General features: G+C 49.5%; 1 protein-coding gene across 8 annotated transcripts in view; it reads left to right on the plus strand.

Moving 5' to 3' along the window:
- The first annotated feature begins 8,716 nt into the window (after positions 1 to 8,716).
- EEF2K (eukaryotic elongation factor 2 kinase) overlaps positions 8,717 to 24,505 on the plus strand; it is an 85,699-nt gene continuing 69,910 nt past the window's right edge. For all 8 annotated transcript variants that reach the window (XR_012429366.1, XR_012429367.1, XM_005591438.4 and 5 more), the window contains exon 1: positions 8,717 to 9,088. The gene's annotated coding sequence lies outside the window, so the exon portion shown is untranslated. The remainder of the gene's footprint in view (positions 9,089 to 24,505) is intronic.

Raw genomic sequence — 24,505 nt, forward strand, 5'->3', positions numbered from 1 at the left:
TGTATTTTCCTAATTTCACAATCACATACGGTTTTCTATTTCCTTGCACGTGTAAGGAAAATGGCAAACAAAAATCCATGGTTGTAAAGACAGTCTAGTAAGTGGGTGTGGTAGTCTGTATAATGACCCCCTAAAGATGCCCACACTCGAACTTGTAAATATGTTACCTTCCGTGGCAAAAGGGACTTATGCAGTTGTGATTAAATTAAGGATCTTCTGATGGGGAGAGGAACCTGGATTATCCAGGTGCTCCCAATGTAATCACAAGAGTCCTTATAAGAAAGAGACAGGTGGCCGGGCACGATGTCTCATGCCTGTAATCCCAGCACTTTGGGAGGTCAAGGCGGGCAAATCACTGGAGGTCAGGAGTTCTAGACCAGCCTGGCCAACATGGTGAAACCTCGTCTCTATTAAAAATACAAAAAATTAGCCCGGCATGGTGGCATGTGCCTGTAATCCCAAGTATTCGGGAGGCTGAAGCAGGAGAAGCACCTGAACCCGGGAGGCCGAGGTTGCAGTGAGCTGAGATCGCACAACCGCACTCCAACCTGGGCGATAGAGCAAGATTCCATCTCAAAAAAGAAAAAGAAAGAGGCAGGAATTCGAGGAGGTATGAGGATGAACCAGAGGTCCCAGTGATGTAGCCAGGAGCCAAGGAATGTTGGCAGTCTCTAGAGACTGCAAAAGGTAAGGAAACTAATTCTCCCCTAGAGGCACCAAAAAGGGAACACAAGGTGTCTGACACCTTGATTTTAGCATTTCTGACTTCCACAACAGTACCACTATAAATCTGTGTTGCTTTAAGCCACTAAATTTGTGTTTTGTTACAGCAGCAATAAGCAACTAATCGAATGGGTAAACCCATGGGCTTGGGAATGAAACAGTCTGAACTCCCATGAGCTGTGTGATCTTGGAAAAGTCGCTTCTTTCTGGGCCTCAGTTGCTCATCCCTGTAATGGAGTGATACTGATAGTATCTACCACACAGGATTTGCTGTGAGGATTAAACTCATTCATTCTCCAAATGTTTCATGAGCACCTACGATGTGTCAGGTACTGCTCTGGTCGTATCAGAGAATAAACTCAATACAGATTAAATGTGGTAATTCGGCCAGGCATGGTGGCTCATGCCAGTAATGCCATCCCTTTGGGAAGCTGAGGTGGGAGGATCGCTTGAGGCCAGGAGTTTGAGGCTACGGTGAGCTCTGATCATACCACTGCACTCTAGCCTGGGTGACAGAGAGAGATCTTGTGTCTGAACACGTGCCAAGCATTTAGATGAATCTCTGGCACATGTGAGAAGGGTGACAGTGATGACTTTGTTCTCTCCCGGTGTCTTGAGGGTTCTCACCACAAGGGTTCTTTTTGGTTTTTGTTTTGTCTTGTTTTGTTTTTTTAAGACAGAGTTTCGATCTTGTGGCCCAGGCTGGAGTGCGATGGCACGATCTTGGCTCACTGCAACCTCCGCCTCCCAGGTTCAAGGGATTCTCCTGCCTCAGCCTCCCGAGTAGCTGATATTCCAAGCACCCGTCACCAAGCCCAGCTAATTGTTTTTGTTTTTTGTATTTTTAGTAGAGATGGGGTTTTGCCATGTTGGCCAGGCTGGTCTCAAACTCCTTGACCTCAGGTGACGCCCCCCCGCCTCAGCCTCCCGAAGTGCTAGGATTACAGGAGTGAGCCACCGCGGCCTGGCCACCACAAGGGTTCTTATCCAGGCACTGGCCACTTGGTGGTACTCCACGTACATCTCTCCAAACCCCCTGCTTCAAGTAGGGGTTCTCTCCCAGGATGATACTGGGCCCTGCTAGGAGGTCAACTCCAGGAGGGCAAGTGATGGTGTCTTGTTCATCCACTGCTGTATCCTCAGGACCTAGAACAGTGTTGGCAGCAGGAATATTCCTTGAAAAAATAGTTTTGCATTCTTGGTTAAGTCCACTCCATCTTGCCACGTGAACCTAAGAGTCAGAGACAGATGCTTTAGGCAGGAGCTGCCCAGCATAAGGTCCCAGAGAACTTTTGTCTGGACTTGAGTTTCAGCAAGGAACACTCGTTACTTTTGCAAAAGTTGTTCTGTGACTTGTGACTTGCCCTCTGTGACCACAAGAAGGAAGCAGCGTCCTCTTTAGGTAAATTCCCCTACGATTGCTCAAAGCATCTTCGGGCAGTGGACCATCTGCCAACAGCATCACGTCCCCTAACTCTGTTTCTGATCACTTTATGCAAGTCAACACCTGTCCTGCACCTACTAGACCTTATTAGGCAAAAAACAGGCCTTGCGGGCTCAGGGAGGGGTTTCTGGAGCTGCTCAGAACCCTTGTGCTGGAGTTGCTTCTCTAACAGAATGAAAATCCAGTGGAGCGCCGCCCGGTGGCTCATGCCTATAATCCCAGCACTTTGGGAGGCCCAGGCGGGTGGATCACCTGAGGTCAGGAGTTCGAGACCAGCCTGGTTAACATGATGAAACTCCGTCTCCACTACAAATACACAAATTAGCCGGGCGTGGTGGCACGCTCCTGTGATCCCAGCTACTCAGGAGCCTGAGGCAGGAGAATCGCTTGAACCCAGAAGGCAGAGGTTGCGGTGAGCAGAGATCACGCCACTGCACTCCAGCCTGGGCACAAAGTCTTTAAAAAATAAAATAAAATAAAATCCAGTGTTGAAGGCAAGGCCGCCAGTTCCTCTGCTCCACCCTGCATTTCTCCAGGCCAGTCGCCCTGCTGGCCTCCCACAGTCCTGCTGACAAGGCGTCTCTGGTGATTCATGCCTTCAAGGGTGACGCTGCCAGGGCAGCTCATATGCAAAGCCCATGCAAAGCCCAGCCACAGCCAGGCAAGGGTGGGGAGGCCACAGGCACCAGAGCAGCTGGGCTATGTTTGGTTTTTTATTTTTTATTTTTCTATGTGACATTTAAAAATAACTTTTGCAAAAGTAACCCATTTTCCTTGTTGAAACTCAAGCAAAGAAAGGAAAAGCACAAATGAGAAAAAAAAAATCCCTTCATTTCTCCACCCAGTTAAACTCTGTCCATACTTTGGTAAGGGAAGCCGGGTTTTGTCTTTTTAAAATTTGTGATGTAGGCCGGGCACGGTGGCTCACGCGTATAGTCCCAGCACTTTGGGAGGCCGCGGCAGGTGGATTACCTGAGGTCAGGAGTTCGAGACCAGGCTGAACAACAAGGTGAAACCCTGTCTCTACTAAAAATACAAACATTAGCCAGGAGTGGTGGCAGGTACCTGTAGTCCCAGCTACTCGGAAGGCTAAGGCAGAAGAATTGCTTGAACCCGGGAGGCAGAGGTTGCAGTGAGCTAAATTGCACCACTGCACTCCAGCCTGGGCGACAGAGCAAGGCTCTGTCTCAACAAAAAGAAAAAAAAATTGTAATGTAAGGCATGCTTGTTGTACATTTTTTAAAATGTTCAATCAAAAGAATAAGATAAAAAAAAAAAAAAGAAAAAAGTCAAATCACAGGCATAAAGTTAAAAGGGAAATTCTTTCCCTCACCACAGCCCTTCTTCACAACCGAATACCATAGCTCAGAAGTAACCACTGTGAAGAGTACCAGTTTGGGCTGGGTGCAGTGGCTCACACCTGTGATCCCAACACTTTGGGAGGCTGAGGCCGGCAGATCACCTGAGGCCACTGAGGTCAGGAGTTCCAGACCAGACTGGCCAACATGGCAAAACCCCATCTCTATTAAAACTATAAAAATTAGTTGGGCATGGTGGTATCCACTTGTAGTTCTGGCTTCTTAGGAGGCTGAGGCAGGAGAATCGCTTGAATCCAGGAGGCGGAGGGTACAGTGAGCCGAGATCGTGCCACTGACCTCCAGCCTGGATGACAGAGTCAGACTGTCTCAAAAAAAAAAAAAGAAAAGAAAAGAAAAAGAAAAAAAGCTGGGCATGGTGGCTCACACCTGTAATCCTAGCAATTTGGGAGGCTAAGGCAGTTGATCAGTTGAGGTCAGGAGTTCGAGACCAGCCTGACCAACATGGTGAAACCCCCGTCTCTACTACAATACAAAAATTAGCCGGGCATAGTGGCGGATGCCTGTAATCTCAGCTACTTGGGAGGCTGAGGCAGGAGAATTGTTTGAACCCTGGAGGCGGAGGTTGCAGTGAGCTGAGACCGCACCACTGCACTCCAGCCTGGGCAACAAGAGTGAAACTCCATCTTAAGAAAGAAAGAAAGGAAGGAAGGAAGGAAGGAAGGAAAGAAGGAGGGAGGGAGGGAGAGAGGGAGGACCAGTTTGAATGTATCCTTTCAGATCTTTTCCTGTGCAAATATATAGGTGAATGAAAACTCGAAGCCCTGATGTGTCCCACCCTCATCCTGGGCTTGGCTTTGCACAGGGTAAGAGAGGAACATGCTATCTACAAGAAGAGTGGGAGCTGAGTGTGGTGGCTCAGGCCTGTAATCCCCAGCATTTTGGGAGGCTGAGCCAGGTAGATTACCTGAGGCAGGAGTTTGAGACCAGCCTGGCCAACATGGTGAAACCCCGTCTCTACTAAAAATACAAAAAATTAGCTGGGTGTGGTGGCAGGTGTCTGTAATCCCAGCTACTTGGGAGGCTGAGGCAGGAGAATTGCTCGAACCTGGGAGACAGAGGTTGCAGTGAACCGAGATCACGCCACTGCACTCCAGCCTGGGTGACAGAGCAAGACTCTGTCTCAAAACAAATACACAAATAAATTAATTTAATTAAATAAATACAAGAAGAGTGGTGTCTTCTCACTTCCTCAAGTCTTTCTGTAGCTACAGGTGGGCCATCCAGATGGCTCTGTGTTGGGCATTTCTCATATCCAGTAGGCCCAGGACCTCTGAGCCTAGGAGGTGAAACACACAACCCAAGCCCACTGTGCGCAGGGAATTTGGGCAGTTAACACTTTGGAAACCAGAGCCTTCCTATGGTGCCTGCGGCCAGTGCAGCTCTTCAGCCCCGCCCTGAGCCGATGGGAGGATTATACCTGTCTTGTTGCAGTTGGGAACAGCCACGTGACTGTGACTGTAAGAGCCGGGGCTCTATCACCATGGTGAGGTAGAAACACCATAACACCATGAGTCTGTCTTTTCTTTTTTTTTTTGTGACAGCTTTATTGCTGTTATAATTGCTGATATAATTCACACACTCTTTTTTTTTTTTTTCTTTTTGAGATGGAGTCTCTCTGTCACCCAGGCTGGAGTGCAGTGGTGTGACCTTCCGAGTAGCTGGGATTTCAGGCACACGCCACCACACCTGGATAATTTTCGTATTTTTAGTAGAGATGGAGTTTCACCATGTTGTCGCCAGGAGTTCGAGATCAGCCTGGCCTCAAGTGATCCGCCCGCCTTGGCCCCTCAAAGTGCTGGGATTACAGGCATAAGCCACCACCTGGCCTACTGCATTTTAATTATGCATTCCTCAGTCGTTTGATTGTTTTCACGTTTTGCCTGTTATGAATAATATTCCTATGAACATTCGTGTGTAAGTTTTTGTGCGGACATGTGTTTTCATTTCTGCTAGGATTTGAATTGCTGGGTTATATGGTAACTTCATGTTTAATTTTTTTAAGAATTGCCAAACTGCTTGCCATTCCCACCAGCAGTGTATGAGAGTTCTAGTTTCACTACATCCTTGCCAACACTTGCTATTATCTGAGACTTTGATTATAGTCATGCTAGTGGGTAGTGGGTGTGTTTTGATTTGCTTTCTTTGGTCACCCACGCTGGAGTGCAGTGGTGCAGTCATAGCTCACTGCAGCCTCCAGCTCCTGGGCTCAAGCAATCCTCCCACCTCAGCCTGACGAGTAGCTGGGACTACAGGCACACACCACTGAACCTGGCTAATTTTTCTATTTTTTTTTTTTGAGATAAGGGTCTTGTTATGTTGCTTTTGCTGATCTGGAGCGCTTGGGCTCAAACAATCATCCCACCTCGGCCTCCCAAAGTGCTAGGATCACGGGCATGAGCCACAGTGCCTGGCCTTGCATTTTCTTAGTGGCTAATGACGTTGAGCACCTTTTCATGTCCTTATTGGTCATTTGTATATCTTTGGAGAAATATCTATTCCAATCTTTGGCCCATTTTTAAATTGGGGTATTTATCTTTTTATTATTGAGTTGTAACAGTTCTTTATATATTCTAGCTGCAAATCCCTTATCAGATATGATTTGCAATTTTTTTTCCCCCATTCTCTGGTTGTCTTTTCACTTTCTTTTTTGTTTGTGGTTGGTTTTTGTTTTTTGAGACAAGGTCTTACTTTGTCTCTCAGGCTAGAGTGTAGAGGCGGGATCTTGGCTCACTGCAACCTCTGCCTCCCAGGTCCAAGTGTTCTTCCCACCTCAGCCTCCTGAGTAGCTGGGACCATAGAGGCAAGCCACCACATCCGACTCATTTTTGTATTTTTTATAAAGATGATTCTTCACTATTCTGCCCAGGCTGCTCTCGAATTCCTGAGCTCCAGCAATCCGCCCGCCTCAGCCTCCCAAAGTACTGTGATTACTGGCATAAGCCACTGCGCCTGGCCTTTTTCATTTATTTATTTAATTTTTAGAGACAGGGTCTCACTCTGTTGCCCAGACTGAAGTACAGTGGCATGATCATAGCTCACTGCAGTTTCAAACTATTGGGCCCAAGGGATCCTCCTGCCTCAGCCTCCTGAGTATCTGGGACTACAGGCACCCACCGCCACACCTGGGTTTTTTTTTGTTTTTTTTTTTTTAGTGTTTTATTTTAAAGACAGGGGTCTCGCTATGTTGCTGAGGCTGGTTTTGAACTCCTGACCCCATTGATCCTCCTGCCTTGGCCTCCCAAAGCTCTGACATTACCTGTGTGAGCCACCTTGCCCGGCTTTGAGTAATTTTATTTTACCACAGTAGACATCTCCTTGAAGGCAAGCGTTTCCCCCAATTCTTAGCACCGTATTTGGCACACAATAGGAGCTTAATAAATATTTGCCATAAGAATGAATGCTCAGAAACTCCACTATTACATCCTATCTGCTCAACGACTCCCTGGAAAAGAGAGATTTTTTTTTTATGGTTACTAAAAAAGGCCCAGATTAGTATTTCATTGGCCTAACTTGGATCACGTGCTCATCCCTGAACCAATAAATGGGGCAGAAGGGATGAAATATGCTAATTGGCCAGCTCTGGCCACGTGTCCATTTTTGGAGCCAGGGGAGTGGGGAGGGCTATTTTCCTGAATTGAGAATAGGGTGAACCGGTTCCCTGAAGACTAACCAAGACGCTAATGCAAAGCAGGACACTCCTGCTGGTCAGGCAAAAATGACAGAGGCTCAGAGAAGTAAAATAACTTACCCAAGGGCCATAGAGCTTTAAGCAGTAGCGTCTTTTTTTTTTTTTTCAATCTTGCTTTGGGCTTGGACAGACTAGTTCAGCATCTTTGATCTTCCCTTCCTGCCTGACCGCCCCAGGATCAGAATTCTAGGTGCAATTTTGTCTTTTGCCAAAAGCTGGAGTTTACTCTCTTGGGGGTTTATAAATAAGGAAAAAAGTTCTTTGAAGAGCCTGAACTTTGAAATCAGAGAAGTCTGGATTTTAGTGCTGGCTCTGCCTTTTCTAACTGCCTCACCTGGCGCATGTTATTATCTCTTTAAGTCTCAGTTTTGTTCTTTTTTTGTTTGTTTGTTTGTTTGTTTTGCGACGGAGTCTCACTCTTTCACCCAGGCTGGAGTACAACGGCACGATCTCGGCTCACTGCAACTTCTGCCTCCAGGGTTCAAGCGATTCTCGTGCCTCAGCCTCCAGAGTAGCTGGGACTACAGGCGCGCCCGGCTACTTTTTTTGTATTTTTAGTAAAGACGGGGTTTCACCACGTTGGCCAAGCTGGTCTCGAACTCCTGACCTCAAGAGATCTGTCGGCCCCGGCCTCCCAAAGTGCTGGGAAGATGGAATTAGGAAAAATCCCTCAATAAATGTCACTCACTGTTACTACTTTTATATCTAGAATGTGTGGAATTTCTAAAATTTCACTAACGAAGTATCTAGAAGGACCTAATATCAAAGTGTTCACTGCAGTTATTAGTTTTAATTCGTTTTCTTCTTTATACCGTATCCACTCTACCACTCATGCCACAGGTATTAAGCATCTGTGTGCCACCCAGGCCCTGTGTCAAGAGTTAGGAATAACTAGAGGAGATACTAATTTTAAAACTACACAAATAATTGCAATCGTCATACATGCCTGTTTTTACAAAGCAGAAATCAGGAAAAATAAAGTATTTCCGATAAAACATATTTTAAAGTTATGTACAGAGATGTATACAAACAAGCGATGGGCTTGGATCACTTGGAAAGGACAGGAATACAGGAACTAAGCGAGGAGCTGGCGAGAGAGGCGGGAGAGGACGGAAGTTGGGCACTCCCTTGAATTGCTCCCTCGCTGCCGGATGCTAGGCCAGCCTTGAGCAGGAGAACCAGACACTCTGTACTCAGCAGGGGGAGTCAGGACTTAGCGCTAACCATTGCACCTGGGGCTAGGAGCCAGCGCCGGAGCCAGGAGGCCCGCCTTGAGCAGGAGAACCAGACACTGTGTACTCAGCAGGGGGAGTCAGGACTTAGCGCTAACCATTGCACCTGGGGCCAGGAGGCCCGCTCGGCGGCTGCAGACGCTGTGACGGCCACCTGGGGGCGGCCACGTGAGCGCCACGCCGTGCGCCCGCCAGGCCAGCCCCGCCCCTGCCCGCCTGCTTCTGCTCAACCTAGCCCAGCCCTAGCTCCAGCCCCAGCTCCCCTCCTGCCCGGATCGAGCGACCGCACTCCCGGCCCTGCAGCCACCCGAGTCCCTCTCGCTGTAGCCTGCACGCGAGTCCCTGGCACGCGCCTCTCGCATCCCGGGATCGTCCTAGCGGCCCCCGCGCCCTTCCTAGGATCACTCCGGCGGCCCCGAGCCCCGGGATCGGTCCATCTGCCCCGCGTGGCCCCAGCTGCGTGCCCGGAGCGCCAGCCAGCGCGCCCCGCTCTCTGCTCCCCGGCACTCTCGGGGGGCCCGCCCGCCCTGCACCCTGGAGCTCCGGGCCGCGAGCCTCTGCCAACTCCTCTGGATCCTTGCGGCCGTGAGCAGCGGCTGCCGCGCCTGTCTGCCCGAGGGAGGTAGGTGTGGACGGCGGCCGCCAAGGCTGTGGGGGGCTGGGAGCCGGCGCTACAGGCGTCTGGAGCGTGCTGGGTCTGGGCTTGGGAATGGGGCCGGAGAAGGCATGGAAGGAGAAGTGGGGGCACTTCTCCTCTGGTTGTTAAACTCTCTGGGGCTCAGTGCTTGCTTTGGTGAAATGGGGAAGTTGTGCGGATTAACGGCGATGTGGATATGGAAAGCAATTGGCAAGCAATGGGCGGTGATCTGGCTGCAAGTGACAGATAGTTTGGGGGCCTCTGCCCGAGACGCCCTCGGGGCCCCTAGGAGGGTGGGCGTATCGCTGCCTTCCTGTCCCCTGCAGGGCTCAGAGCCGCATCCCCCACCCTTTCCCCTGACCTAGAGGCCTGCGTCAGCCCGAATTCCCGGAACCTCCAGGACTGTGTAGACGCGCCCTTGCAGCATTGTTGGCTGCGAGAGTTCGCTTGTTGGCAGGCGCCTCTGACTTGTGCGCCAAGGGGCTGAGCATTAATAAGCCGGTGGCCGCACAGGGGTGGGGGCCTCCTGGGTAAGCCCCGGCCTAGATCCTAGATCCCCCGGCCTGGGGGATTTCGGGGAAACAGCCCAGCTGCTCCCTGAGTGTGACAGATGGGCCGCATGGGGAAGTGAGATCTGCCCAGAGGGACGGTCCTAGGGAGCCCGACCTCTGGGACCTCGGTGGTGGGCGCTTCTTCAGCCAGGAAAGCAGGAAACACTAGGGCTGGAGTCCTGGGTTGGAATTCTAGCTCATTTCTGCTCTCTGGCCCTCGGTTTTCTCATCGGTAAAATGGGTACAGTATTAGTATCTACCACTTGGTGTCCTTGGATAAAAGTAAATGAGTATGTATATGTCAGGTGCTTGAAACAGTGCCTGGCACACAGTGTGATAGTCTGTGGCCCCGGGAGACATCTGATGGCCGAGGGCCCTGTGGTCGAGGGCCCTGGACAGGCTGTGAAGTCGCAGGGAATTGAGTCACCTAGTCTATCCTAATGTTTTTACCGAGGAGGAAACCGAGGGTCAGAGTGATCCCCAGGTCCACAGAAGCTCCCTCAGAGGAAACCAGTCACATAAACAGATTCTAAAAAGCGAGATGGAGTAAATGGGAATACAGAGCAAACAGGTGGGAGCTGAGAATGCCCACTGTGTGTGTAAAGGGGAGAGGGTGATGTTTAAGCTGAGCTGGGAAGAGGCAGGTTGGAAGGAAGGTAGAGTTCAGAGATGGCGTATGCAGGTGTCTTCCTTCTCTGTGGCCTCCACAGCACCCGATGTTCATTCCTTTGTTCAGCTATTAATTCAACAAATACAGTAAAACCTCTCAACGACATGAATTTCAGTGTAACATGGCTGGGATTGGCGTCCGCCCTCCTCTGAGCCCCGTTTCTCAAAGAAGTGGGTGCGGTCCGAAGTTCTTACCCTCTGCAGGGAATGGGGAGGCCAGAAGTCAGAACTGAGATGATCACAGTTTACACATATTGGTGTACATTTTAAGAGCTACCGGTTTTTTGGGCGAGGGGCGTGGTGGCTCAGGCCTGTAATCTCAGTACTTTGGGAGACTGAGGCGGGTGGATCACTTGAGGTCTGGAGTTTGAGACCAGCCTGGCCAACATAGGGAGCCACCATTTCTATTAAAAATACCAAAATTAGCTGGGCATGTAGGCATGAGCCTGTAATCCCAGCTACTTGGGAGGCTGAGGCAGGAGAATCGAGAATCGTTTGAACCCAGGAGGCATAGGTTGCAGTGAGCTGAGATGGCACCACTGTACTCCAGCCTGGGCAGCAAAGCGAGACTCTGTCTCAAAAAATAAGATCCGGCTGGGCGCAGTGGCTCAAGCCTGTAATCCCAGCACTTTGGGAGGCCGAGACGGGCGGATCACGAGGTCAGGAGATCGAGACCATCCTGGCTAACCCGGTGAAACCCCGTCTCTACTAAAAAATACAAAAAACTACCCGGGCGAGGTGGCGGACGCCTGTAGTCCCAGCTACTCGGGAGGCTGAGGCAGGAGAATGGCGTAAACCCGGGAGGCGGAGCTTGCAGTGAGCTGAGATCTGGCCACTGCACTCCAGCCTGGGCGACAGAGCGAGACTTCGTCTCAAAAAAAAAAAAAAAAAAAAAAAATCACCATTTTTTTTTTCTTGTGCTTTTTGTAACTGTACAGTACTTTTTGGCTGATTAAGGATATATCACTGGCTGGGTGCGGTGGCTCCTGCCTGTAATCCCAGCCACTCTGGGAGGCCGAGGCCAGAGGATTGCTTGAGCCCAGAAGTTCAAGACCAGCCTGGCTGACAGGGTGAAACCCGGTCTCTATTTAAAATTTTAAAAAAAATCGCTGATTTGCTTTTAAAACATTTTACTGTATTATGTGGCAGAGAAAGCTATGGGTCACCAGTATCCATGTTCTCATCCTCCTGGGGCGCTCCCTGGATGAATTTTCCCAGGCTTCCTTACCATTCAGTAGGGCCACAAGGCTGAGTTTTCGCTGATGAAACGTGTGTCCGTTTCAAGCCTCGACCCTAAAAACCTCTCACTCTTTCCTCATTTGTTGGACAAGTCAAGGGGACTTTGAAGGCCTAGAGGAGGGCAGAGCCTCAAGCCAGAAGGAGCATTTTTTGTTTTTTGTTTTTGAGATGGAATCTTGCTTTGTCACCCAGGCTGGAGTGCAGTAGTGCGATCTCAGCTCACTACAACCTCTGCCTCCCAGGTTCAGGTGATTCTCCTGCCTCAGCCTCCTGAGTCTGAGCTGGGACTACAGGTGCATGCCACCATGCCCAGCTGATTTTTGTATTTTTAGTAGAGACGGGATTTCACTGTGTTGGCCAGGCTGGTCTCAAACTCCTGACCTCCCGTGATCCACCCGCCTCTTTCTAGTGCTGGGATTACAGGCGTGAGCCACCGCGCCCACCCGGGAAGCCCGGGAAGGGTGTCTTTAGGGTTGTTACCTTGTGTGGGAAAGCCCCCAAAGCAGTCTCGTTCCGTCTTTGGCGGGGTTGGTGTCTGGTTGCCGGGACTCTGGGAGCTGTGCAAAGAAAGCCAAGGGTGAACAGCAGAAGCTTGGACTTGTTCAAGCTCATTCTCCAGGATTCACTATTTCTGGTCCAGTTCTTACACCTGAAGCAGAACAACTGAATGATCAGGGCTATAGCCGAAGTAATAGCAGCTGGTTGAACTAATTTAAAAGAATCAAAGTGTTTTTTGTTGAGGAAGATTGGGTCTGCTGACCTAAAAGCTGCAGGTCATTACCCCAATGAACTGAGAAGGCTCCTAGAAGGTTTTTAGAGTGATGACCTTGTCTACACCTGGGATGAAGGCGGCCTGGGCCTTAAAGTGTTGCTGGATTAAATGCTTGCAGCCAAGGCTGATGAGCACAAGCAAGGAGGCTTCTTTTTTGTTGTTGTTTTGAGACAGGGTCTTGCTCTGTCACACAGGCTGGGGTGCAGTGGCACGGTCACAGCTCACTGCAGCCTGGAATTCCTCGGCTCAAGTGATCCTCCTGCCTCAGCCTCCCAAGTAGCTGGGACTACAGACATGAGCTACCACCATGCCTGGCTAACTTTTAATTTTAGTGTAGAGATGGGGTCTCACTCTGTTGCCCAAGCTGGGCTTGAACTCTGGGCTCAAGCAATTCTTCTGCCTCGGCCTCCCAAAGTGTTAGGATCACAGGCATGAGCCGTGCCCAAATGTAAGAAGGCTTCACACAAAGGAAGGAATGAGTCACTAACATGCTGATGATAAAGCAGAAGATAACAGTCCCCCCCACAACCCCCAAAGTCCCAGGGCTGTGGGACTCCAAGAGAAGCGTTTCAAATGGCTGCAGAGTCAGAGGGTGGGTGGCGTTCTGTTCTCCAGCTGTGAAGCTTTCGAGATCTAGCAAGGACTAGCAAGCCAGAGGAAGCACCCAGAAGTAGATGGCTAAACTGAAGAAAATTGCCCTAGGCCAGTGTTCCTCTAACTTCAGTGCATACCAGCATCCCCAGGAGGACTTGCTTACACTTTGATTGCTGGACCCATCCCCAGAGTTTAATTTAGTAGGTCTGTAGTGAGGATTGAGAATTTGCATTTCCAGCAAGTTGCCAGGTGAGGCTGCTGCAGTGGCTGCTGCGGCAGCTGGTCCCATACTTTTAGAAGCGCTGGTTAAGGAAGTGATGACTGCGTTGAAAGCCCTGGATTCAGCCCGCACCAGCTTCAAACCCAACTCTAGTCATGTGATTTGCGGTAATTCACATAACCTCTCTGTTCCTTAGTTTTCTCATTTGTAGAGTGAAGCTAAGAGCAACTACCTCCTGGGGTTCAGGGGAGGCTTCCTGGAGGAGATGGCATCTAAGCTGAGACCTGAGGGATGAGCAGACAAGTTGGCCAGGGGATGGATAGGGAGGACAGGCTGGGGTGTGTACCAGACAGAAGGCATAGCATGTTCAGAGCCCAAGGAGGAAGGAGCACATGCCTTCTAGGGAGCTGAGAGGAGTTATGTAGCAAGTGCTTTGTAAGTGATACTGAAATGCTACCAATCTGTTCTGGGCAGGATTGCAGTGGAGAGGAAGCCAACCAGGGTATGGAAAATGGGTTGCTGGATGGGCTGAGACATAGTACAAGTTATTTGTGCTCTTTTTCACTGGCCAGAATGCAGTCACATGACCTTACCTAGCTGCAAGGGATGCTGGGAAACGTAGTCCCTGGCCTGGCAGGGGAGAAAGGATTCCTGGAGGAAAGCCAGCTCTCTGTGCCACTGTGGTTTTCAGGTCCCCTCTCTCACTTCTTCTCCACCTTGCTCACTTTGCTCTGCTCTGTTGGGTGAATGAATTTTACAGATGAAGAAGCTGAGGTTCAGAGAGGTTAAGTAATTTCCCCAGCATTCCTCAGCTGATTGTGACAGGGCCAGGAATTGAATTCATCCCAAAGGCCTTGTTTGGCTAGATCTGGTTTTGGTGCTTTTCAGATCCTCCATGAGCCAGTCTTTCCCACTACAGCCTCAGCCATGTCATTGGACTAAGTAACCCCTATGTGGTTACAACACAGTAGTTTTTTTGTTTTTTTGCGGAGGTCTGGGGGCAGGGGGATAGAGTCTTGCCCTGCTGCCCAGGCTAGAGTGCAGTGACACAGTCTTGGCTCACTGCAACCTCTGCCTCCTTGGTTCAAGTGATTCTGGAGCTTCAGCCTCCTAAGTAGCTGGGACTATACAGGTCGTGCGCCACCACGCCTGGCTAATTTTTTAACTTTTGGTAGAGATGGGGTTTCGCCATGTTGCTCAGGCTGGTCTCGAACTCCTCGCCTCAAGCAATCTACCTGCCTCGGCCTCCCAAAGTGCTGGGATTACAGGGGTCAACCACCGTGCCCAGCCACAACACAAAAGTCCTTCTGTTTCTCCATTATATCAGCAGGAAACTGCCAGCTTTTCTTCACTTACTCGTTCATTCATGCAGCACGCACTTGTGCATTTATGGTGTGTACCAGGCATTGTGCTTTGGGCTGGGAGCTGCAGAGGAACAAGACACGGTCCCTTTTGTTCAAGACACTCACGTGGTCTGGCCACCGAGAGGACTGGGCACACAGAGTCCATGTGAGAAGTGAGACGTGCTGTGTCCCTGAGCTCACCCACCAGGAGTACAGAGTGTACCGTGGACACGCAGAGGGTGCCCAGCAAGTGGTTAAACATTACAATTCAAGCTCCCTTGTGCATTTTGCTAATCAAAGCTATAATTATGATATTTTGTGTTTCATATTCCGAAATGCAGTTTTCAGATTCCTGAAACAATAAAATAGCCCTTGCATGATGACAGTTTTCTATGCAGAAAACAGTGTACTGCAGTGATATTTTTACGAGCCTTTAGCAGAGCAAATGATGGCGTATCTCTGGCTTCTGCAGCAGGTTGCTGTTTACGTCGGTTAAGTTGATTTCTCTCTTTTTTTTTTTTTGAGACAGAGTCTTGCTCTGTCACCCAGGCTGGAGTACAGTGGCACGATTTCGGCTGACTGCAACCTCCGCCTCCCAGGTCCAAGCGATTCTTCTGCCTTGGCCTCCTAAGTAGCTGGGATTACAGGTGCGCACCACCACACCCAGCTAGTTTTTGTATTTTTAGTAGAGGTGGGGTTTTCACCATGTTGGTCAGGTCTCAAACTCCTGACCTCGTGATCCACCCGTCTCGGCCTCCCGAAGTGCTGGGATTACAGGCGTGAGCTACCGCACCCGACCTTGTCTGTCTCTTTATGGTATGTGGGGAGATTTGTTTTTAAAGGGAAAAGGGGAAGAGAGGGTTGGGGAGGGCTCCTTAAAATTATACCAGAGGCCGGACACAGTGGCTCACGCCTGTAATTCCAACACTTTGGGAGGCTGAGGCTAGAAGATCACTTGAGCTCAGGAGCGGCAAGACACCATCTCTACAAAAAAAATTTTTAAATAACTCAGGCATGGTGGCACATGCCCGTAGTCCCAGCTACTCGGGAGGCTGAGGCGGGAGGATCCCTTGAGCCCAGGAATTCGAGGATGCAGTGAGCTATGATTATGCCAATGCACTCCAGCCTGGACGAGAGAGCAAGACACCCACGCAGTCTCTTAAAAAAGAAAAAAAAGAGCCCAAGCACGGTGGCTTACGCCTGTAATCCCAGCACTTTGGGAGGCTGAGATGGGCGGATCACCTGAGGTCAGGAGTTCAAGATCAGCCGGCACACACCTGTAATCCCAGCTACTCAGGGGGCTGAGGCACAAGAATCACTTGAACCCGGGAGGTGGAGGTTGCAGTGAGCCAAGATTTAGCCACTGCGCTCCAACCTGGGCGATAGAGTGAGACTCCATCTCAAAAAACAAAAGAAAGAAATTCCACCAGATTCATTCTAGAGCTGGGTTTCTCAGCCTCAGCACTGACATGGGGCCAGATCTTCTTCATTGTAGGGTACTGTTCTATTTATTTTAGGATGTTTAGCAGCATCCCTGGCCTCTATCCACTAGATGCTAGTTGCACCCCTAAAGTTGCAACAACCAGAAATGTCTCTAGACGTTGCCAAATGTCCCTTGAGGGAGCAAAATTGCCCAAGGTTGAGAGCTGCTGTTCAGGACTTTGTTTCCGATTGCTGCTGTAACAAATTGCTGCAATTACTTAGCGGCTTTAAAACAACAAACTTATTATCTTATAGTTCCTGGAGATCAGAAGTTCTGAAATCTAGGAGTCAGCATCGTTGTGTTCCTTCTGGAGGCCCCAGGAGAAAATGGGTTTCTTTGTCTTGTCCAGATTCTAGGGGCTGTCCTCATTCCTTGGGCTCCTGGCCCCTCTCTCCATCTCTGAAGCCAGCAGTGTGGCAACTTCACACCTTTCTGTCTTTGGTCACATCTCGTCCTCTAACTCTGACCCTTCTACCTCCTTTTTCTTTTTTGGAGACGGAGTCTTGCTCTGTCACCCAGACTGGAGTACAGTGGAGTGATCTCGGCTCACTGCAAGCTCTGCCTCCCGGGTTCACACCCTTCACCTGCCTCAGCCTCCTGAGTTCTGGGACCACAGGCACACGCTGCCATGCCTGGCTAATTTTTTTGTATTCTTAGTAGAGACGGGGTTTCACCGTGTTAACCAGGATGGTTTCGATCTCCTGACCTGGTGATCCGCTCGCCTCGCCCTCTCAAAGTGCTGGCATTACAGGCGTGAGCCACCGCGCCTGGCCTTCTCTACCTCCTTTTTATAAGGATCCTTGTGATTACACTGGGCTCACAGGATAATCCACGACTGTCTCCCATCTTAAGATCCTTAATCACATCTGCCAAGTCCCTTTGGCCATATAAAGTAACATATTCACAGGTTCCAGGGATTAGGATGTAGACATCTTAGGGGAACCGTTTTTCTGCCTGCCACATAGACAGTTTGGCCTCAGGGTATAATGAAATTTGCTTATGGAGGGCTTGTAGGGAGCGAAGTGATTTAGGGAGCTGGAGACTGGGGGATTATTGGGGCATAACAGCAGCTAGTACTTTTGAGAGTCAAGTCTATCCCAGACACCATGTGCCTAATCTCATTGTATCCTCAGAGCAACTGCTGCAGGGGTACTGTTTAGCTGACTCCTGTTTACAGAGGAGGCAACTATCCAAGGAAGGCTTTCTGGAGGCCAGGTGCAGTAGCTCATGCATGTAATCAACTTTGGGAGGTCAAGGCAGGAGGATCACTTGGGGCCAGGAGTTCAGAGGCAAGAGGATCACTTGAGCTTGGGAGACTGAGGTTGCAATGAGCCATGATTGCACCACTGCACTCCAGCCTGGGTTACAGAGTGAGACCCTGTCTCAAAAAAAAAAAAAAAAAAGAGACCAGAGACCAGCCTGGGAAATGTAGGGAGATGCTCATCTCTACAAAAATAAAATAACATAATTAGCCAGATGTGGGTGGTATGCACCTGTAGTCCCAGGTACTCTGGAGGCTGAGGTGGGAGGATCACTTGAGCCCAGGAGTTGGAGGCTGCAGTGAGCTATGATTGCACCACTGCACTGCAGCCTGGCCAACAGAGCCAGACTCTCTTTCTCTCAACGACGACGACAACAACAACAACAATAATACAACAAACCCAAAAGAGACAAACAAGAAAGGCTATCTGGAGGAGGTCAAAATTTGAGCTGCGTCTTGAAGAGATTAAAGGGTTTTGCTAGTGAGTGGGAAAGGGATTCCAGGCAGAGGTGTTACTGGTGGAGGGTGTCCATGTTCTTGGTGTTTTAAACAAACAATTGGACAAAACACACGAACAAAGGAAGGAAAGAATAAAGCAATGAAAGCAAATATTTACGGAAAACAAAAGTACACTCCACAGGGTGGGAGAGGGCTCAAGCAGGTGGCTTACAGAACTGCCTGGGGTTTAAACACCCTCTAGAGGTTTCCCGTTGGTTACTTGATGTATACCCTATGTAAATGAAATAGTGGCCTGGGATCAGTCTGATAGGTTGTGGAAAGCCACCAATCAGAGGCTGAAGTGAAGTTACAAATGAAGTCTCCTATACAAATGAAGACTTGGCCAGCACCAGCCTGATTGGTTGTGGGAAGGGACCAATCAGAGATAATTTCAGTTTTTCATCTGCCACGCAGAAAAGTTGGGGGTTGCAAAGGGAGTAGCCTCTGTTCCTTTTGTTACTTGGGCGTGGAAAATTGGGATTTTCCTTTTGATTTAGTTTTAGGAGGTCAGCCTGAATCAGCCTCAGGTTCCCTGCCTCCAGACCCTATTCTCCTGCCTCAGAGGCACCTGCAGATAGATACAAGGGCAAGGAGGTGAGGAGAATTTGGTGGTGCCTGGAGATTGATTCTTAGACTTGGAAACTTGGGAAGCTGAGATGGCAGGGAGGAAGGGATGGATGGGCTTGATTCTGTAAATTGGTTCTTTCATTCTGATGTAAAGTGTACTATTTCTCTCAATAGTTTAAATAAATGTTTATGAGCACCCACTATATGCTAGGGGTGCAGACATTAATAAGACACTGATGTGAACTCTTAGCATGATGCTTGACTTAATCACTCCTAATGCTGCACCCCAGTAAATAAACACTGAGCAGCCAGGTGCAGTGGCTCATGCCTGTAATCCCAGCACTTTGGGATGCTGAGGCAGGCGGATCACTTGAGGTCAGGAGTTCAAGACCAGCCTGACCAACATGGTGAAACCCCGTCTCTACTAAAAATACAAAAATTAGCCAGGCGTGGTGGCGGGTGGCTGTAATCCCAACTACTCAGGAGGCTAAGGCAGAAGAATCACTTGAACCCGGGAGGCAGAGGTTGCAGTGAGCCGAGATCACACCACTGCACTCCAGCCTGGGTAACAGAGCGAGACTCCGTCTCAAAACAAAAGAAACACTAAACAGAAAGGTATTTGAGTTCATGTTGAGCACCTGTGCACTGAAGGCAATACAAGGTATGGGGGGAGGGATGAAGACAGCAGTGCAGACCTTAGGATGTCACAGCCTGCCTGACAAGTCTGTTGTCTAGAACAGGGTCCCAGCTCCTAATGGTGGGACCCAGGATTCAAACCCTGGCCATGCGGCTGTAGAGCACAAGCTGTTAGCCACTGTATTGGGCTTTGGTTTTTGTTTCTTGTTTGAAGGAAACTGGGGACTCTAACTAGGGTTGAAAATATCTTCAGAACAAGCCAGGTGCAGCCCTCAACAGCCTAGCGCTGTGCAGTTCCGCTCCCTTAAGGTTGCCTTTTCAGGGATAGACTGTCACTTCTGGACCTAGCAGCTCCTGTCATTATTAAAGGAGAGTCCAGTGTAGCACCTGGTGTGCAGTCAGTCTTTCACATGCATTATTTGTCTTTCTTATTTCCATAGAAATTATGCCTTTTTGAGGTTGATAAGCAGATAAGAAGCTCTTCTGCTTTTTTTTTTTTTTTTGAGACGGAATCTTGCTCTGTCACCCAGGCTGGAGTGCAGTGGTGTGATCTTGGCTCACCGCAAGCTCCACCTCCCAGGTTCACACCATTCTCCTGCCTCAGCCTCTCAAGTAGCTGGGACTACAGGCGCCCGCCACTACGCCTGGCTAATTTTTTGTATTTTTAGTAGATACGGGGTTTCACCATGTTAGCCAGGATGGTCTCGATCTGCTGACCTCGTGATCTGCCCGCCTCGACCTCCCAAAATGTTGGGATTACAGGCGTGAGCCTCCGCGCCCGGCCACTCTTCTGCTTTCTTATCACACATTCACAGCACAAAAGCCACACCGTCCCTTCTCTGAATTCGTGCTAAACTGTGAGAAACTCAGCTTCTTCTAGTTTGTGGAATAAGACAGTGTTCTTGGCATGGTATGTAAAGGAAGCAGACGGCTGGGCACTGTGACTCAGCCTGTAATCTCAACACTTTGGGAGGTTGAGGCGGGAGGATCACTTGAGACCAGGGACTCGAGACCAGCCTAGGCAACAGAGCAAGACCCCGTCTGTAATAAATAAATAAAGGAACCAGAAGAAGACCTACTAGTGTAGGGATAGGGTGGGGAAGGGAAGTAGTAAGGGGAAGTAGAGCTAAAGTCTCATTTATCATACCTGGAAATCAGAAGATAGAATCAAAACAGATAAATTAAGAAATAATCAGGGCCGGGTGCGGTGGCTCATGCCTGTAATCCCCGCAGTTTGGGAGGCCAAGATGAGTGGATCCCTTGAGTCCAGGAGTTTGAGACCAGCTGGGCAACATAGTGAAATCCCATCTCAACAAAAATATACAAAAGTTAGCTGGGTATGGTGACGCGTGCCTGTGGTCCCAGCTACTCTGGCGGCTTATGTGGGAGGATCACTTGAGCCTGGGAAACAGAGGTTGCAGTGAGCCAAGATTGCACCACTGGATTCCAGCCTGGGTGACAGAGCGAGACCCTGTTTCCAAAAAAAAAAGAATCAGAGAAGCATATTATTTAGTTATATATATATACACACACACACACACACACACACACATATATATATAAATATAAGAGAGAGAGAGATAAAGGTAACACTGAGAATAGTTGGAAGTGGTTGCCTCTAGGGGTGGGAAGTAGGGCCGCCCATGCACAGTTGCAAAGGTTGTTCACTAGAGTTGAGCAGTACCCCACCTATATGATCATATACAGTGGCCCTAGTAAGAAAAAGGTGTTTAAAGTGTTTTTAAAATTATATATAAATAATATACAGTGGCCCAAAGCCTGGCTGGGTTTAGACACAGTCTCATTCTGTTGCCCAGACTGGAGTACAGTGGCACGATCTTGGCTCACTGCAGACTCTGCCTCCCAGCTTCAAACAATTCTCCCACCTCAGCTTCCCGAGGAGCTGGGATTACAGGCACGCGCCACCACGCCCTGCTAATTTTTGTATTTTTAGTAGAAACGGGGTTTCACCATGTTGGCCAGGCTGGTCTCGAACTCCCGACCTCAGGTGATCTGCCTGCCTTGGCCTTCCAAAGTGTTGAGATTACAGGAGTGAGCCACCATGCCTGGCTGGTTTGGGGCTTTTCATATTGCATGTGACAGAAAACCTATCTGTAACTAGCTAAATAGCCCTTTCCCCTACTGCCCCCCAAAAGGCGGGGTTTATTGTATCATGTGATTCAGAAATCTACGCGGGGCTTGGTAGTTTGGTTTCGGGAACATCTGGATTCCAGGTCTCAAATGACATCATCACTTCATTTTTCTCTTTCTCTGGTTCTGCCCTCCACCACACATCAGCTTTGTTCCGTGTTGGTCTCAGCCCCAGTCTCAAGTTCACATTCAGCATGAAAAGGCTGATCACCTCTTCCAGTCACTCAAGCAAAAAGCCCCAGGTTTGCCGCAATGGGCTAGAATAGTTTGACTCTGATCATGTGACCACCTCTGAGCCAATCTCTGTGGCCAGGCACCCCAGTGGTTGGTTTAGGCCTGGATTTGTGACATACTCCTAAACACATGACTTGAGGGTAGGGCAGAGGCAGATCCTCACACAGAAGCTGGTGCATGATTCCAGGATTCCAGGTGGCTGATCAGTCACCTGTGTCCATTGTGGTTGTAGTCAAGGCTGTGTGGGTTGTGCTGGGCATATACTAGCGTGTGCATTGGCCAGCTTGGGGGGCCCTGCGTTGGCTTTGGGATGCTGGTTCCCAGGAGTGGCGGTGGGAAGATTCCACCCGCTTTCTACAGTAGGAAGGCAGGTCCTGGGGTGAGGGTGAGCCCCAGGGGGACCAGTGGCCACTGTGGCTTGACCCACAGGCCTTGACCTGAGCATTGCAGGCGTAGTTTCCTGCCCCTATAACTGCCAGATCGAGACTCAGTGAGACAGTGGTTTCCGTGGCCAGAGCCTGAAATAGTCTGTTCCCGGAGGATTCCTGAAGAAGCTTGGCTTTGCTACGAGCCAGACGTCCGGGTCACAAGTCTGACTGGGACCCAAGGCTCAGTCCCCTTTATTTACGATAATAAAAATGATGATAATAATAGCTGTTGAGTTCACGGGGTGAGTACAATTATGCATCCCCACCGAGGCTCAAGAGGTGAAGTCACATAGCCAGTTAGTGGCAGAGATGGGGCTTGAACTTGGTCTTCCTGACTCAGCTACCTTTCCATAGAAATAGGAACTGGAGGCCGGACACAGTGGCTCATTCCTTTAATCCCCAGCACTTTGGGAGGCCGAGGAGGGTGGATCACTTGAGGGCAGGAGTTCAAACAAAAAAATTTGAAAAAAAAGAAAAAGAAAAAAAAAGAAATGAGGACTGGGAGGAGAAGATGTGGATGCCTGAGTGAGGTAGAGAAAGAAAACTTTCAAGAGAATCCTGATGTCTTTCAGCTGGAGTCCTGTTCTCATCACAGGCGCAGATCCTTTCTTTGGGCCAAGGGAACCCCAGGTTAGATAGAGATCCCTAGGAGGCTGGGTACCTTGCCTGGTGTTAGAACAGGCCTCTGGGAACTGACTTAGGGGCTAAGGAAGGTTTCTTGCGTGTCTGGGGAAATCCAACATCCTCCAGGTACCCAGTCCTCATGTGCACATGTAAGAGTGTCTGCCAAGTTAGGCCTCTGGACTGAGGCCACAGTTTTCTCAGGTTGACCCTGCCCAGGCACCCATTTGTCATAAAGGATGTGACCTTTAGGTCAGGTGCAGTGGCTCACGCCTGTCATCCCAACACTTTAGGAGGCCAAGGCAGAAGGATTGCTTGAGGCCAGGAGTTCGAGACTAGCCTGGGCAACATAGTGAAACCGTGTCTCTACAGAGATAAAAAATTAGGTGGGCAAACCTGGGCGCAGTGGCTCACGCCTGTAATCCCAGCACTTTGGGAGGCTGAGGCGAGTGGATCACCTGAAGCCAGGAATTCGAGACCAGCCTGACCAACATGGTGAAACCCTGTCTCTACTAAAAATACAAAAAATTAGCTGGGCGTGGTGGCACATGCTTGTAATCCCAGCTACTCAGGAGGCTGAGGCAGGAGAATCACTTGAATCCGGGAGGCAGAGGTTGCAGTGAGCCAAGATAGTGCCATTGCACTCCAGCCTGGGCAACAAGAACGAAACTCCATCTCAAAAAAAAAAAAAAAAAAAATTAGGTGGGCATAGTGACACACACCTGTAGTCCCAGCTACTCAGGAGGCTGAGGTAGGAGAATCACTTGAGCCCAGAGATCAAGGCTGCAGTGAGCTATGATCGCACCATTGTACTCCAGCATGGGCAGCAGAGCAAGACCCTTTCTCAAAAAATAAAACTTTACAAAAAAGAAGATGTGATTTTTTTATGATATGGGAGAGGAGCTACTGTTACCAAATAAAATTAGCAAGTAGAAAGGAAAAAAGAAAATTACAGTAGATTATACAAGTTTAGGTATCAAAGTATAAAGATTGTGAGTCCAGGATTGTTATACTGTCCCATGGTATAAGAGACCCAGATTCTCTTTGTCTCATAGCTCTTCCAGCCTCAGCACATGGCCATCCACCTCATGGTCTAAGGTAGCTGCTTGAGCTCCGGCAGTCACATACGCATTTCAGCCAGCAGGTTGGAAGGCGAGCCAAGGGGCACATTCCCTTTGAGAACCCTTCCCTATAGTTGCACACAGTCCTTCTTATATCCCATTGGCGAAAACTTGTTCACACGGTTACATCTATCTGCAAAGGAGTCTGGGAAATGTATCCTGAGGGGCCATGTGACATGCTTAGCCAAAACCCGGTGGTTCTGTTATTAACAAAGAAAGAGTGAACAGCTATTGGGGGATAGTTGGCCACAGCTGCCTTAAGAGCAAATTTATGACAACTCAAAAGCCATAAAACAGATGACACTCACTTAGCTCTGGAGTGCATATCAAGTGCCTGCTGTGTACAAGGCTCTGTGCCAGGCAGGGTCACAGCTGCTTGTCTTCGTTTCCCAGGGCCGAGGAGAACGTCAGGTCTGTGGTGGGACGTGGCCGAGGGCCGGGCTCCCCACACTGTAAGATGAGGAAGTCGGCTAGGTGAATTAATTGGGTAAGGAGCCAGGATTTACTCGCTAGTAGCCCAGATCCTGAATCTGAGCATGCTTTTTTTATTGTTTTTTGCTTATTTGAGATGAGGTCTTGCTCTATCGCCCAGGCAGTGGCACAATCTCAGTTACTGCAGCCTCTGCCCCCCCAAGTTCAAGTGATCCTCCCACCTCAGCCTCCTGAGTAGCTGGGACTATAGGCACACACCACCACACCCGGCTAATTTTTGTATTTTTTCGTAGAGACAGAGTTTTGCCATGTTGCCCAGGCTGGTCTCGAACTCCTGAGCTCAAGCGATCCGCCCACCTTGGCCTTCCAAAGTGCTGGAATTACAGGTATGAGCCATTGCGCCTGGCCCTGGATCTGAGCTTTTAACCACCAAACTACACTGTCTGGAGGTCTGCAGGTTGGCGCTGTGGTTCTGGACCTTCTCCTGGCACCATCTTGGCCCCCAGTGGCTGCTGAGTAGGCTGGGCCTGCTGGCAGCTCCTGGCACCACACCATGTTGGTCAGCAGGGATTCTGGCCAAGG

Source organism: Macaca fascicularis, chromosome 20, assembly GCF_037993035.2.
Source record: "Macaca fascicularis isolate 582-1 chromosome 20, T2T-MFA8v1.1".
Taxonomy (NCBI): domain Eukaryota; kingdom Metazoa; phylum Chordata; class Mammalia; order Primates; family Cercopithecidae; genus Macaca; species Macaca fascicularis.